Source organism: Asterias rubens, chromosome 7, assembly GCF_902459465.1.
Source record: "Asterias rubens chromosome 7, eAstRub1.3, whole genome shotgun sequence".
Classification (NCBI taxonomy): Eukaryota; Metazoa; Echinodermata; class Asteroidea; order Forcipulatida; family Asteriidae; genus Asterias; species Asterias rubens.
In genome coordinates, this window is record NC_047068.1 from 18,654,863 (window position 1) to 18,672,978 (window position 18,116).

At 36.8% G+C, this 18,116-nt stretch overlaps 1 long non-coding RNA gene across 1 annotated transcript; it reads left to right on the forward strand.

The window, feature by feature from the left end:
- Positions 1–1,217: 1,217 nt before the first annotated feature.
- On the forward strand, positions 1,218–7,794 carry LOC117293056. Its single transcript, XR_004519350.1, has 3 exons — positions 1,218–1,311; positions 5,557–6,350; positions 7,523–7,794. It is a non-coding gene; the product is annotated as an uncharacterized LOC117293056 (long non-coding RNA).
- Positions 7,795–18,116: the final 10,322 nt, after the last annotated feature.

The window sequence follows — 18,116 nt, forward strand, 5'->3', positions numbered from 1 at the left end:
CATGAGCTACGGTGATTGTTTCAGGCAAATCCCATGCCCCTCTGGTTCCGGTTCCCTTGTGAAACTGAAGAGAAGAAATCATGACCAAAAGTATAAAGCATTGAGCATATTGAGAAGTAAACAAACGGGCGATGCGGCAGAAGAACAACAGTGAGAACCGAGCAGAAAATTGTATTTTTTGAAGATGTTTTTTAACTTCACTCAACAAAAAGGCAATGCAAGCATTATGAATGTATATTGAGTGTGTGGGGTAAGTTTTGGTTGTGTAGTGTAAAGGAAACTTTAGTTATTGGTGGCTAACGGTTGTACAATTTTCATATATCAACGCTGATTTTAAAACGTAAAGCGTTAAGGAGACCCAAAATAAAAGACCCCTATAAAGCTCATGGAGGAGCAATGTAGTTTTTAGAAGTATTCTAGGAGTAGTAGTTCGTTCCACTTTAGATAGCCAAACGAACCTCATAGTTCTAGGAGTAGGGTAGCCCAGGCAGGCAACGCGGCAGAGTCCAGGGTATAAAGGTCCTGTACCATTGCGAAAAAAATTACAACATTTTTAAGAAAGGATACCTTTCCGATCCGTATGGCCCCACCACTTTTTCACAATTTTTTACAGGGAAAGAGGGATATCTCATTGAGGTAAAATTAGATACTGTATTATTTCATATCGAATGAAAAAGTGGTGGCGCAATACGGAAAGTTTCCTCTAAAAAATATTTCTACGTAACTCAGGAAGCTGAACTTATTAATTTCAACATTAGTTGACACCAGGGACAAATCACTTCACAACAAAATTGGTTGATCCATTCCTGCACGATAAATTTCAAAATAAATAATTTTCGTGGAAAGTTACTTCTTTCTTGAAAACTATGTCACTTCAGAGGGAGCCGTTTCTCACAGTATTTTGTATTATATAACTGACATACAGATCCTTGTCATTTGATTGGTGGAACTTACTTCATGTGACATTCATTATTACTCCCATCCGCACCAGTGATCAAAAAGACCTATTCGCCCATGGGGAATAGCATTTCCCATTCAACAGTTAGGATCATCCTTGTTCACAATGTTTTTGAGTATCCTGTATCAAGCTGGAATGGCTGATGGATATCGAGCAAGTGTCTTAAGAATTACCTCATGGCACCCTCTTATAAGAAACTAACAGACCTTTTCACCAAACATTTTATATTTTGTTTGTATTTAGGTGATAGCTACAGATGTCATTGGACAGATAAAGTCTACTCCCCAAAGTAGATGCTCGATGATGCACATGAAGTCCTGCGTAAAGATTCAAAGATGTCTTCTCAGTCAAAGGTAAATTTAGTTAAAGAGAAACTATTTGTTTTAGATGCCTGATCATGGATAGTGTACAGTTTGATCATGTTAAGATTTATAAAAAATGTTACAATTTTTAGAACATGTTCCCAAAGTTAAAAACAATCAAAAGGTAAGGGTGGAAAATGTTTTGAGACATGGTACGGAAATCTGCAGTGATTAGTGACTTGCTGGTAATGTTTTAAATGCAAGTGAAGTGCATATTGTAAACTTTTGGCCACAAATGCGCCAAAGCTCTGTGTTAGTGATCACCTAGAGCCAAGCACACAATACTGCACAAGGTTGATATTGCAACAACATGAAGCATGTCAACATGGGCAATTCCATGGTCAGTCGCATTACACTTTACACTGCGTCATTTCTTGATCTTGGTGCTAGTAGTTCTATGTGAGATATTATTTCCACTTAGTTTATAGACTGATTTGTACTTGACACCCAAGGCTTTGAAGTTATGATCGTAGAAATGTTGTGGGCTTTGTGCTCTGGATGTTGTAACGTTGTAAAAAGCGGTCACTCGCATTACGCAAAAAGGACATTGTAAAAAATAACCTTGTCACAATTCAAATGTTTCCTCAAACTAAAAATCTTGCAAAAGTTTGAAGTAACACACAACTCTCATACATGAGTATCCAACAAGATACCTTTTAATAGTCATTATAGTCAGCAACGTGAAATATTAGGTATACATGGCAAAAGCTTGGTCAGTCGCACTACGGTCAGTCTCATTATCCGGTCATTTTAGCCAAGCCTACATGTACATATGGAGCCAAAACTGAGTTCTTGTTTGGCAAACTTGGGTTTTTAAATTTTATTTAAATAAATTGATAAATTCGATAAATAAATTTAACTGAAATAAATTGATGTCACTTGTTTTGACTAAAATATTCACACCTTTTCTTTTAAAAGTCTTAGAAACATGGCTGAAATGTGTATTTACAAATTTTAGGAAAATTACATATTTCAGAAATATTTTGATCTTGCATTTTACTGATCAACTTTATATTTAGAGTTTTGCATTTAACATAAAATGTTAAATACCTTGCTGAGTGTGTAATGGGACAAAATTTAATTTGCAGCTTAAAGTGACTTACATGTACATGTACATGTATGTAAATGTATACCCTGAAAGTCATTACAAATAGTGCAATCTCATTCACGCATAGCGCGTTGCAAGTCGATCCCACCTGGCCTGAAACTGTTGAGCACAACGTATACGGGGCCAAACTTTACAGGCAGTTAACGAAGTAGTTGTACATTTTAAAATTATTGCTACTTCAAATTCTGTTGAAGGCATTATCAGTCATTCATTTCGTGGTATTTTGATGTTCATATCTTGAAAGAATCCACCCGCTGTAATCAAATTTCAAGTTCATGTCACTTCATGACCCGAGCTACATTGAAAGTAATGAGAGCGCGCAAGAATGCTTGCTCATCGCTACCGATGCATAGTGTTTTAACAACCGCCACGTCCTTCCCGAGCACCAGTGATTTTTTGCCACACAAGTACCAGGTACTTCAGATCACAAGGAAGATGGTGCCACCTTTGTTTACTGATTTCGTTAAACTATACACACGCTAACAGAAGTTTAATTACAGGTACCATATGCCTAGGTTGGTTATGCAACTTGCATGACCTTTGCATGTGGCATATGCAAAATGGACCTGTTCCACTCTGGGTGTGGGGGCTTTTGATTTGATGTATTATGCTGGAGGGGCGGACACGCGTGCATAAATCCGCTTCAGTTTGATTATTATCAAAATATTTAAATCAAATTTATAGGCTGGGGTGTTGTACGTGACAGTCTTATATTTAGCACTCTTTTTCAGTCCACATGTTTATTATTACAGTACAACCTACATGTATCCCTGTGCAGCAATGGTTCGTTCTACAAACTTTTTAGCGTTGTCAGCGTCAAGCTACACAGTGTGTGTGTGTGTGTACGTGTGCAGTGTGTCAAGCGTGCTGGAAAACCCATAATTTAGCAGTTTTTACGAAAGAAAAACACCAAATTGCAAACCCCTGTATCGAAAACTTCAGTTGGCCACCACCTCAGTGTCTTCCTCTATCTTCTAATTCCTTTAATTTCAGGAATACTGTTAAAATGCTCAGTGAAAAAAACCTGGCTAATATTTTGGTCAAATGTGACGAGTGTTTCGCAGCATGTACACCATTGAAAAAGCGCCGTGTTGAGCACTCGTAAACTTGCACTGGCACACGCTGGGTTTCTGCCCTCACACGCGCTATAGCAATCTTGCATTATTGCGAAGAATTCACATTGCACGCGCACTGTGCATAATTGAGAAACGTTGAATACTGACGGTCAATGTGAGACTCGCAGTGTACAAACTATTTTTAATGTTCGGGTTATTGTTTAAAAGTGGTCTGTAAATTTAAAATGGCCTCGGTTGTTGGTTATCACATGTTCTTCAACGCAACAAACAATTTGTTTTGTTATGTAAAAAGTTTATTACCCAAAGATTTAGGCTTTTAAGCTTTGAACACAACACAAAAAAACCTCCTTGATCACCATCTCCTTGAATTGACCTAGATACATTTGACTGCATCACACACTACTGACCAAATCGCGCATTGCTTTACTCTGATTTGTAAGGCAGCAAGCATTTTATTGATGAATCAAGTTTCTTGTTTCTCAAGGAAAATGGTGGCAAGGGGACATCAGCTTTTTGCACAAGTTTGCTCTTTTGGGAGATTTGTCTGTGCTTCTTCTTTAAATCCTTGTAATTTCAGTGAGCATAACATTTCTGCTTTTCAACCCTACAATGTAGTCATTGGTATGTCCACAATTTGTGGAGAGTAAACAATTCCAATGCCATTACTTCACTTTTCTACTTCAAATTCTCAGAAATGTTGCTTTTCTTTTGTTTATATCTTATGATAACATAGGCCTAAGACTCTGTACAAGTAATGAAACTAGAATAACACATGTACAACATGTGTTATAATTTTGAGCATTGCTTTGGAGAAATGCATTGTGAGTAGGGCAAGAGTGGCATCTGCAGAGCCCCAGGGGTGGATTTTACAAAGGTAGTCCTAACTTAGGACTTGTCCTTGGCAATGCTAAGAGATAGGACTGGTTCTAAGTTAGGACCAGTAACTCATCCTAACTTAGGACTGGTCCTATCTCTTGGCATTGCCTGGACTAGTCCTAAGTTAGGACTACCTTTGTGAAATCCACCCCAGATCTCTTAATTTATGTAATATTGTCCTCTAGTAAGTCATAACTAAGATATCCAGCTTTGCTGACCTCTTAGCATCCTCTTAAAAAAAGATTTGGGCAGTCGCATTACATTGCATGGTCAGTCGCATTACACTTTTTGATGACTCGTTGTTACAATTATACCAACTGTAGTGTTGATTTCTTGACTCATTTCAGACTTTGTAATAAGGGTAGAGGCATATTTTGAAACGCCATGAAGATAGCCAGTGGATTTTTCTTGCAATTGAAATAACTTCATCTCTCGGTCAGTTGCATTACACCCTGTTGGAGCTTCAACAAGAACACTCACATATTATTGCTTTAATAGGAAACATGAATTAAAATCCATTCTGGATATTAAAAAGTTGTTCCTGCTGCTAATCACTAATGTCAAACAAGGCAAGCTTATAGAAAATGGAGACAGTATTTCATAACTCTATGGTTTCGTGAAATTAATTTATACAAGTCATATCTAGCATCCCATTCCAACAATCTTGTGCCATTTACCAGTTTATCATCCATTGTTTATAAGTATGCATTCTTACCTATACTTGATGGGAACTGTCCCACGCTGGGTCATGTTGCAGGCATGTATCACATGACCAGTGATCAACTGTTGCAAGTTGATTTTTTGCAAGAAAGGTGCTTATTGGAAGGAAACTTTGCGGGAAACATTATCACAGAGTTTTGGACCAATCACACTTAGTTTAACATTGATGAAAGAGGGTTTGTCATCTTTACAAAACAATTCACCCCAAAGTATGACGATGATTCGTTTTCAAGCCACATCATGATAAAGACCTTGGGGTCGCGAAAAGCTTTGTCAGACGGGCTGAGTTTCATGAGTTCAAATATCATGCATGTATGTCAATACTTAATGTAACATGTTAAGTCCAGATAGTTGGCTGTGCAAAATTCCGGGATGAAATCAGTCCCTGATTTAATGATGGAAATTCTTAATAATATGTTGAATTTCTTTCTCATTACTTTTTGTCATCCTCTACAGATCTTCAGATGTACATGTAGATTTTCAGATCTTTGTTCATATTGGCTGACCATTAAACAGTCAGCGTCAGCGGAGATAGAGTACATCTGTGAAGGATGAAGCATTTGGACAACTTTACCAACTTCAAAGGGTAAAATACCAAAGTTAATATTCTTTATCCCTGATGCAAATTTAAATATTATTCAGTGGTAACACACATCAGTGTAAATTGTCCTCATCATTCAATATCATTGGCGTTTTGTTAAAAATGCAACCACCAGGTAGTTGGTGTTGATTTAAAACATTTGTTTGTCAAAAACCACATCATACATCTGTAATAAAAAAGAAATATCCACCCGCAGTCTTATTTTTGGGAACTTTTTTAAGCATCTTGAGTCATCCTTTGAAATTATCATTGCAAAAACGAAATCCATGACTCGAAACTGGAAAATGGCTTTACTAACTGTTGAAGTCTTACAAGTATAGATGATTGAGACTTTAGACCAACTTGAAGCTAGTCAACAGTCCATACACTGCATCATTAAGTTTCACACAAACAGTATTTTATATCTTTTAAAAATGTGTTCGGTGTGCACTTTGATTTTGTTTCAATCACAAATTATATTGCATTTTATGTTGAAACCCAAAGTTCCTAAAAATGCTTTGATGTTTGATATTTACATTGATGATCTGTTGATATTTAAGACAACTTGTTTAACCTTTTTTTTCTTCATTCATTCTTTTTTGTACCATCTACATGGTTCCTCATTTGATGTTGGCAACAATCTACCGTGGCGAGTCAATCAACTTTGAAGGTTAGATACATTTTTTCTGTATCAAAAAATCTTAATACACTATTGGTAATCACGGAATCCGATCAATGGAGAGCTTTTGATAGTATATAGACATTGTAAGAAACGACTACCTCAGAAGTAATGTAGGTCTCGAGAAAGAAGTAATTTACACTAAAATATTTGAGTTTGATTTCGAGAATTCGATTTTGAGGTCTGGAAATCAAGCATCTGAAAGCACACAACTTCGTGTGACAAGGGTGTTTTTTCTTCCATTATTATCTCGCAATATCAAATTTTCACAAGTTTGTTATTTTGTGCATATATTGAGACGCACCAAGTGAGAAGACTGGTCTTTGATATTACCAAAGGTGTCCAGTGTCTTTAATCTTATAAACAATGTCAGAGATGTGTCAGGCATGCAGATCTTCAGTTGATCAGCTGATTTCCTTCTTTTGGTTTCTCAGATGTGCCATTGAAAATTGCAAAACAAAACTCATCATCTCCCAGTTTAAATGCGTTTTCTTGCCTTTATGTAACTCGTTGAGTTGTTTTACAAAAACATTGAAGGGATAACTTTAAATATGAAACTAACTTTGGGTAGACATTCTACCTCAGACCAGTAGCCAGACCATGACCAGAAATATGTTTGAGCAATAGTTGTTGGTTAAAGAGACACATTTCCTTGGATCGGGCAATATGGTCGATGTAAAGCATTTGCAAGGTTTTTTATGAAATGGATATGGTTATAAATTTGCAAGGTTTTTTATGAAATGCATATGGTTATAAAAGGTGTTTTAATTGTAGAATATTAGGATCCACACAAATACGCCTCGAAATTGCACGGTTTTTCCCCATCATGGTAAATTTTTTTAAACCACAAAATGGCCGACCGTGTTAGTTCTAGTGCTAGGCGAATAGTGAAATTTTGATATTCGGATACCGCTGGCCAACTATCCGAAATTAACCGGATATTCAAATAGTTTTTTTCGTCGCTAGAGGGCGCTTTTATAAAATGAAAAAAAAATGCTACTTCGGGAAATTCTATTGGAAACAGAATTCATATGCTTTTCTAAATTCCAATGATGTACAATACTTTGACTAAAATATGTTCAGATGTTTGTTGTATTGACCTAGTTAAAGGTTTTCTTAACTGTTTAACATTAATTCTCTTTCCTGTCTTTCATCCTCTACAGATCAACTAATCGAGACAGAGAGTGGCAGATCTCCATTCAAGTTCAAGGCCATCATCAGTGGAGATGCAGTGTTGGTCAACAGTAATTTAGTGTTTGTAGCTTTGAATTGTTCTACTTGTATCTGGGATGGATCTGAAGGTTTAATATAATATCACCAAGATAATGAAGGCTTTTCTTGAAAGAGCATCATTGTCTGCAAGATTGAAATGTGCACATCCTGAGTGGTGAATCATTCATACTTTCCTTGTGTGGTGATCTACCTATACTTACCAAGAGTGAATCATTCATACTTCCCTTGTGTGGTGATCTACCTACATGTTTATTTACCCATGGTGAATCATTCATACTTTCCTTGTGTGGTGATCTACCAATATTTACCCTTGGTGAATCATTCATACTTTCCTTGTGTGGTGATCTACCTATATTTACCCATGGTGAACTATTCATACTTTCCTTGTGTGGTGATCTACCTATATTTACCCATGATGAATCATTCATACTTTCCTTGTGTGGTGATCTACCTATATTTACCCATGGTGAATCATTCATACTTTCCTTGTGTGGTGATCTTCCTATATTTACCCATGGTGAATCATTCATACTTTCCTAGTGTGGTGATCTACTCTTATTTCCCTTGTATAGTGAATCATTCATACTTACCTTGTATGGTGATCTACCTATATTTACCCATGGTGAATCATTCATACTTACCTTGTATGGTGATCTACCTATATTTACCCATGGTGAATCATTCATACTTTCCTTGTGTGGTGAATCATTCAAATCAAAATTCCAAAAGGCCTAGTTGTATGTAGTTGTGTTTCACTCACTATTCATTCAGGCCATTCAATTTAGGTGTGCTGATGGCATGGAGTTGACAAACTTGGTTGCCATATAGTGGAGCCGGCATGGGAATTTTCCCCCCCTTTTTTCCCCTTATGGGTTTTAGGGGGGTTTTCGCCCATCCCATACATCAGCAGTTAGCAGCCATGCAACTTTTCAGCTGGTCAGCTGATTTTATGGTTTTGGTTTTCTCAGCCATTGAAAAGTTAAAACACAGTACAAAATCTTGCTGTGCTTGTTTCTGGAAACTTCAAATCTTTTGCGAAAATTCGAAGTTGCATGTCTGAAGTAGGTGACACTTTAGTGTCAAAGAAAGAAAAAACAGCACAAAACCTTGCTGTGCCTGTTTATGGAAGTACTATTTCTTCTTTATTTGTTTTCTTCTTCAAAATACAAGGTCGGATATGTCTGAAATAGTAGACACTTTAGTGTCTAAACAGGTTCATTAGGTGTCAAAGAAAATTTGACCCTACATTTAAGGTGTGTATTTAATTAATACTGTTGTAGATGAGTAAACATTTCATTACTGAGTTATCCATACTTACCCTGGTGTTGGGTATTCACTACACTTTCACATGTGTTTTGAATTACCCATACTTCCCCTGGTGTTGCGTATTCTCTACACTTTCAACTGTGTTTTGAATTACCAATACTTCCCCTGGTGTTGCGTATTTTCTACATTTTTACCTGTGTCTTGAATTATCCATACTTTCACTGGTGTTGTCTATTCTGTACACTTCACATGTGTTTTGAATTTATACCCATACTTCCCCTGGTGTTGCGTATTCTCTACACTTTCACTTGTGTTTTGAATTACCCATACTTCCCCTGGTGTTGCGTATTCTCTGCACTTTCACTTGTGTTTTGAATTACCCATACTTCCCCTGATGTGACGTATTCTCTACACTTTCACTTGTGTTTTGAATTACCCATACTTCCCCTGATGTGACGTATTCTCTACACTTTCGCTTGTGTTTTGAACTACCCATACTTCCCCTGATGTGTCGTATTCTCTGCACTTTCACATGTGTTTTGAATATACCCATACCTTACTGGTTTTGCATATTCTCTACACTTCAACATGTGTTTTGAATTACCCATACTTCCCCTGGTGTTGCGTATTCTCTACACTTTCACATGTGTTTTGAATTACCCATACTTCCCATTATCTCGGGTATTCTCTTCACTTTCACATGTGTTTTGAATTACCCATACTTCCCCTGGTGTTGCGTATTCTCTACACTTTCGCTTGTGTTTTGAACTACCCATACTTCCCCTGATGTGTCGTATTCTCTGCACTTTCACATGTGTTTTGAATTACCCATACTTCCCATTATCGCGGGTATTCTCTTCACTTTCACATGTGTTTTGAATTACCCATACTTGCCTAGGTGTTGGTATTCTCTACAGATTCACCTGTGTTTTTAATTACCCATACTTCGTCTGGTGTGGCGTACTCTCTACACTTTCACATGTGTATTGAATTACCCATACCTTACTGGTTTTGCGTATTCTGTACACTTTTACATGTGTTTTGAATTACGGTACCCATACTTTCCCTGGAGTTGTGTATTCTCTATACTTTCACTTGCATTTTGAGTTACCCATACTTCCCCCGGTGTGGTGTATTTACTCCCCTTCTGGTTGTGATTTTTGCATACTTCCCTTGTGTGGTGATCTACTCATACTTTTTTTGTGTGCTGATCTACCCATACTGAAATAGTTTCCCCTTTCAAGTCTATGAAGGTCATAAATTGGGTGTCCAAGTTAATGACTTAATATATGATACATTGTAGGTATTTAATTTAGTTAGTTTTGTACATTAGTCTATGTCCCAGGGGTGTGCCAATAATCTTGTCTGGTGATCTACCCATTCTTTACTCTGTGATTAATGTCCTTTCCCCTTGAGTGGTGAATTGCTTACACTTTTATTTGTGTGGTGGTCAACCTATTCCTTACACTGTGGTAAATGACACTTCTCCTTGTGTTGTGAACTACTCACACGTAGTCGCCCCTTGTGTGGTGAAATATACATACAACCCTTTGTATGGTGAAATAACCACTTTGACTTCAGCTTAGATTTAGCCACACTTCTCCCTGTGTGGTGAATTACTCAAAATTCCCCTTTTGTCCCAAGATCCATCCCTTAGCTGCACTAAAGATGTATGATTCAGATATCAATTAATTCATAAATGACAAACTAATAAAAAAAAAATTCCTCATAAAACCAAAGGAAAATCTTCCCTTGCAGATAACCAGGGCACTTTGATTGCCTTCTTTGGAAACAGTTTTACCAGTCAGAGAGCACTCTGGTTGAAACTGTTCGGAGAAATGTCATACAAATTTTTCTTCTGCATTTGTGGATGAATGTAATTTATACCTTCCCTTGCGGATAATCAGGGCACTCTGATTGTCTTCTTGGTAAACAGTTTTACCAGTCAGAGAACACTCTGATTTAAACAAGTTTTTGTAGAAATGGTTGATTCTAAGAATTGGAAGAGGAAACCCCAACCGCCCTGTCTGAATCATATGTCTTTGTGAAATTATTTTAGTGTAAATTAGTTTAAAAGTAATTACTTTATGTAAGAGTTGCTCCTACCAAAGAATGAGACCATGAAAAAGAGTTGTTTTAATTAAAATAATGATTTTTCTCGCAAGCAAAGTCATTATTTAAGAAATTGGGCAAACACAAAAACAAAATTATGGAAATCTTAGTATCTTGCAGAGATGGAATTTTCTATCCAAAAAAGGACTGATAAAACTCATTTGTTTTTTTGTTTTGGTAAATCTCAGTAAGTGTTTTCAAAAAGTGTTGATTTTTTCTCTTATGGGTATAGTTATTAATATTTGTCAGTAATTGAGCAAATTATGGAAATTTCAGTATCTTGCAGAGATATGGAAATTTCTATCAAATAAAATGATAAAATTCCCATACTTGTACTTTTTTTCATTGGGGGTTTTAGCTCTAAAAGATATTGAGAATATTTTTTAGAGCTCAAGGTAAAACCACATAAATATCTTGTTGACTCATTGTGTAGGAGCAGCTCATTCTGATGAGGGTTGTATGTATGTTAGGGCCTCATCCAAACCCTCTGAAAAACTCGCAGAGTTGTGCAAACACCTGTGCCTGTTGGTGGACCCCCTCGGCTGCCTGGAACAAGTGTTGGTCCTGCTGGTCTGGGTGCGATGGAAGGTATGTTCCCTGTTCAGTGAAGTTTAATTAGATGCACCACTAGTGTTTTGTTTCACTGGTGTATTGCCTTGCAAATTTGATGAGCTAGAGCGAAGCAATTTTTGGATGCATACATACTAGCGCATTCCGAGCTGGAAAGTAGTGGTTGGTCCCTAAAACGTTTGGTTCGGCAAGATCTCTCAAGACGTCGGGATGAGGGCCCCTTATAATTTAGCCTTTTGTTGGTCACGTCACTCTTTTGTTCTCTAGTAAACAGGTTTGAACTGGGGATCTTTCAAGATCATCAAAGGTGCCTTCAGATGTCTTTGCTTGAGCCAATGGAATCTGGACTTGGTGGATGATGAGGACTTCTATCCAGTTGATGGTATGAGAGCTGGAGAAACATGTTCTGCTTGGTCATGCCACTTTACCTAAAAAATATCTAGTAAGAACAACTTTTTATTGCCTTTTGATACCAAAGATGACATTGGATTTGTATTAATCGAATTGGTTGGTTGTTAGAAGAGGTCAATGGTTGCAAATTCTCTCCTCTCTTTCATTGTGTTTTGAATTACCCATACTTCCCTTGGTGATGCGTATTCTCTACACTTTCATTGTGTTTTGAATTACCCATACTTCCCCTGGTGTTGCATATTCTCTACACTTTGACATGTGTTTTGAATTACCCATACTTCCCCCGGTGTTGCGTATTCTCTACACTTTCACCTGTGTTTTGAGTTACCCATACTTCCCCCGTTGTTGCGTATTCTATACATTTCACATGTGTTTTGAATTACCCATCCTTCCCCTTTGCGTATTCTATACACTTTCAAATGTGTTTTGAATTACCAATACTTCCCCTTGTGTTGCGTATTCTCTGCATTTTCACCTGTGTTTTGAATTACCAATACTTCCCCTTGTGTGTGTTCTCTACACTTTCACCTGTAATTTGAATTACCCATACTTCCCCTGGTGTTGCGTATTCCCTACACTTTCATTGTGTTTTGAATTACCCATACTTCCCCTGGTTTTGCGTATTTTCTACACTTTCATTGTGTTTTGAATTACCCATATTTTCCCTTATGTTGCGTATTCTCTACTCTTTCACATGCGTTTCAATTACCCATACTTCCCCTGGTGTTGCGTATTCTCTACACTTTCATTGTGTTCTGAATTACCCATATTTCCCCTTATGTTGCGTATTCTATACACATTCACATGTGTTTTGAATTACCCATACTTCCCCTGGTATTGCGTATTCTCTACACATTCATTGTGTTTTGAATTATCCATATTTCCCCTTATGTTGCGTATTCTCTACACTTTAACATGTGTTTTGAATTATCCATATTTCCCCTTATGTTGCGTATTCTCTACACTTTTACATGTGGTTTGAATTACCCATATTTCCCCTTATGTTGCGTATTCTATACACATTCACATGTGTTTTGAATTACCCATACATTCCCTGGTGTTGCATATTCTTTACACTTTCATTGTGTTGTGAATAACCCATACTTCCCCTGGTATTGCGTATTCTATACACATTCACATGTGTTTTGAATTACCCATACTTGCCCTGGTGTTGCATATTCTCTATCTTTTCATTGTGTTCTGAATTACCCATATTTTCCCTTATGTTGCGTATTCTATACACATTCACATGTGTTTTGAATTACCCATACTTCCCCTGGTATTGCGTATTCTCTACACATTCATTGTGTTTTGAATTATCCATACTTCCCCTTACGTTGCGTATTCTCTACACTTTAACATGTGTTTTGAATTATCCATATTTCCCCTTATGTTGCGTATTCTCTACACTTTTACATGTGTTTTGAATTACCCATATTTCCCCTTATGTTGCGTATTCTATACACATTCACATGTGTTTTGAATTACCCATACATTCCCTGGTGTTGCATATTCTTTACACTTTCATTGTGTTGTGAATAACCCATACTTCCCCTGGTATTGCGTATTCTATACACATTCACATGTGTTTTGAATTACCCATACTTGCCCTGGTGTTGCATATTCTCTACACTTTCATTGTGTTGTGAATTACCCATACTTCCCCTGGTATTGCGTATTCTCTACACTTTCACCTGTGTTTTGAATTACCCATTATTCCACTCTTTTGTGTATTCTCTACACTTACACATGTATGGTGAATAACCCATACTTCCCCTGGTCTTCCAAATTCTCTACACTTTGTGGTGCATTACCCATACTTCCCCTGGCATTACGTATTCTCTACACTTTCACATGTGTTTTAAATTACCCTTACTTCCCCTGGTCTTATTTGCGTATTCTCTATACTTTTACCTGTCTTTTGAATTACCCATACTTCCCCTGGTCTTGCTAGTTTCTCTACACTTTCAAATGTGTTTTGAATTACCCATAATTCCCTGGTGTTGCATAATCTCTACACTTCCAACTGTGTTTTGATCTACCCATAATTCCCCCAGTGTTGCGTATTCTCTACACTTTCACCTGTGTTTTGAATTACCCATACTTCCCCTGGTATTTCATATTCTCTACACTTTCACCTGTGTTTTGAATTACCCATAATTCCCCTATTCTCTACACTTTCACCTGTGTTTTGAATTACCCATTATTCCCTTGGTGTTGCTTATTCTCTACTCTTTCACCTGTTTTGAATTTCCCATAATTCCCCTGGTGTTACCTATTCTCTACACTTTCAAATGTGTTTTGAATTACCCATAATTCCCCGGTGTTGCGTAATCTCTACACTTCCAACTGTGTGTTGATCTGCCCATAATTCCCCCAGTGTTGCGTATTCTCTACACTTTCACCTGTGTTTTGAATTACCCATACTTCCCCTGGTATTTCATATTCTCTACACTTTCACCTGTGTTTTGAATTACCCATAATTCCCCTATTCTCTACACATTCACCTGTGTTTTGAATTACCCATAATTCCCCTGGTGTTACCTATTCTCTACACATTTACTTGTGTTTTGAATTACCCACAATTCCCTCGGTGTTGCGTATTCGCTACACTTTCACCTATGTTTGGAATTACCCATAATTCCTCTGGTGTTGCCTATTCTCTACACATTTACTTGTGTTTTGAATTGCCCATAATTCCCCTGGTGTTGCCTACTCTATACTTTCACCTGTGTTTTGAATTACCCATAATTCCCTTGGTGTTGCCTTTTTTCTCTACACTTTCACCTGTGTTTTGAATTACCCACAATTCCCTCAGTGTTGCGTATTCTCTACACTTTCACAGCTGTGTTTTGAATTACCCATAATTCCCTTGTGTTGCGTGTTCACGACAATTTCACCTGTTTTGAATTACCCATAATTCCCTGGTGTTGCCTAGTCTCTACACATTCACTTGTGTTTTGAATTACCCATACTTCCCATGGTGTTGCCTATTCTCTACAACAAGACATGTTTTGGGACGACCCATACTGTCTTTGAGTGGTGAATAATATCACGATTAATTTTAGCCCTGTTGAAATGCTTGGTCAGTGTCTGTTCAATTAGGGATGGTAGTCTTAATATTGATCCAATGTCATCTCCAGTATAATTTATTGGCAAACATGCAGTGAGAAAAAATCACTACTTATCATGCTCAAACTGTTTGAATTTGTGACGTTTGTGTAATACGTCAGCACTTTTCTGAAGAACTTTGGCGACTTGCTTTACACACAATTGGTAAATAAATTACTGGCCATTACAGAACTTGTTTCTCCAACCAGCACATCATCATCTGGATAGAAGTCGTCATCATCTGTTGAGTTAGGATCCCATTGAAACAAGTGTCGACACCTCTTGGCACCACCAGTGCGGCTTGGTTGCGAAACCACAATCGGTGAAATCCTAAGCACTCTTGAGGGCACCATTTCGTTTAAGCAAGCAACAACTACCTTCTGCTCAGCACTTCTGCGTCTAAAACCAAGCGCTAAATTGCGTCTAGCTTGTTCGATTTGTAAGACAGTACATCGTTGTTACAAACCACTAGTAGTGCATCTAATTGAACTTCACTGAGCAGAGAACATATCAACCATTGCACTTGGACCTTTAGACCATCACAAGTTCCAGGTGGCCGAGGGGGTCCACCGACAGGCACAGGTGTTTGCACGACTCTGCTTTTTTTTTGGCCAAAATTTTCAATAAAAAATTGAACATAACTCTCCTTGTAACTTGTGTTTTATTTGCATCATCCCTTCCCCCCCCCACCCCTCAATTCAAATACGGAAGGTCCATCTTCTCCCGATGGAACCCACCTCCACACTATAAGGACCAATGAAAGCCCCCTCTACAGTGTGGGGGTGGGTTCCATCGGGTTAAGATGGACCCTCAGGCCACCATGTTTAACTACAATGCAATTGGGTATGTATTAAGTCGCTTTTAGCCAAGAAGTTTTGCGCATATGAAATTAGGTGTACAAAATAATACACTCCCATTGCTGCACTGTGTTCAAATATGGCTGCCAATTAGGCGACTCAAGTAATAATGAGATATTAGTCTTCGACCCTCAAAGTTAGCCTTTATTTTCGTACACACAAAACCAAACTTAAAATATTTAAAACCTTTTACACATTTTCAAGCAAAATTTGATAAAACCATGCCTTGTAAACATTTTGGGGAAAAATTTGATAAAACCATAAGACTAAATATAGCCTAGTAAACATTTTCAGGCACAATTTGATAAAACCATAAGACTATATATAGCCTTGTTAACATTTTTGGGAAAAATTTGATGAAACGCACATTTTCGAGCAAAATTCGTGAAAAACCATAAGACTATAGCCTTGTAAACATTTTTGGGCAAAATTTGATGAAACCCACATTTTCGGGCAAAATTCGTGAAAAACCATAAGACTATAGCCTTGTGAACATTTTTGGGCAAAATTTGATGAAAACCACATTTTAAAGCAAAATTTGATGAAAACCATAAGACTATAGCCTTGTAAACATTTTTGTGCACAATTTGATAAAACACACATTTTCGAGCAAAATTCGTGAAAAACCATAAGACCATAGCCTTGTAAACATTTTTGGGCAAAATTTGATGAAACCCACATTTTCGGGCAAAATTTGATGAAACCATAAGACTATAGCCTTGTAAACATTTTTGAGCAAAATTTGATGAAAACCATAAGCCTTGTAAAAATTTTCAGGCAAAATTTGATGAAACCCAGATTTTCGGGCAAAATTCATGAAAAACCATAAGACTATAGCCTTGTAAACATTTTTGGGCAAACTTTTATGAAAACCACATTTTTGGGCAAAATTTGTGAAAAAACATAAGACTTTAGCCTTGGAAACATTTTTGGACAAAATTTGATGAAACCCACAATTTCGGGCAAAATTTGATGAAAACCATAAGACTATAGCCTTGTAAACATTTTCAGGCAAAATTTGATAAAACCATAAGACTATACACCTTGTACACATTTTCAGGCAAAATTTGATGAAACCCACATTTTCGGGCAAAATTCGTGAAAAACCATAAGACATTTTTGCGCAAAATTTTATGAAACGCACATTTTCGAGCAAAGTTCGTGAAAAACCATAAGACCATAGGCCTTGTAAACACTTTTGGGCAAAATTATGATAAACCATAAGACTATAGCCTTGTTAACACTTTTGGGCAAACTTTGATGAAAACCACATTTTCGGGCAAAATTCGTAAAAACCATAAGACTATAGCCATGTACACATTTTTGGCAAAATTTGATAAAAACTACAAGGCTATACTTTCTGGCAAAATTCGTGAAAATCTTTAAGAATTGATTATTAGCCTTGTAAACATTTTTGGGCTAAAATTTGATGAAAACCACATTTTCGGGCAAAATTCATGAAAAAACATAAGACTACCTTGTAAACATTTTTGGGCAAAATTTGTGAAAAACCAATTAGACACATTTTCAAGCAAAATTTGATAAAACCATGAACATTTTGGGGCAAAACTTGATGAAAACCACATTTTCGGGCAAAATTTGATAAAACCACACATTTTCAAGGTCCATAAACCATAAGGTCTTGCACACATTTTCAAGCATAATTTGCTCAAACCATCTCAAAATTTGATAAAAACCATATTGCTATTATAAGCCTTGTACTCATTTTCAAGCAAAATTAGACAAAGCCACATTTTCAGGCAAAATTTGATAAAACCAAATTTTTAGGCAAAATTTGATAAAAACCATAAGCCTTGTACTTATTTTTAAGCAAAATTTGATAAAGCTACATTTTCAGGTAAAATTTGATAAAACCACATTTTAAAGCAAAATTTGATAACAATAAGGCTATCCCTGCACACATTTTCTAGCAAAATTTGATAAAGCCACATTTTTTGGCAAAACCACTTTTTCAGGAACATTTAATAAAGTCACATTTTTAGGCAAAACTTGATAAAACCTTGTTTACTTTTTTAAGCAGAATTTGATAAAGCCACATTTTCAGGCAGTTTGATAAAGCCACATTTGGGGGAAAAAGTCCAGATCGTGGTTTCTGTATATACAACTGATTAAGTAAAACATAACGGTTATGCAAAACATCAACATTTTTTATTAGAATCTGAGGGGATTCATCAAA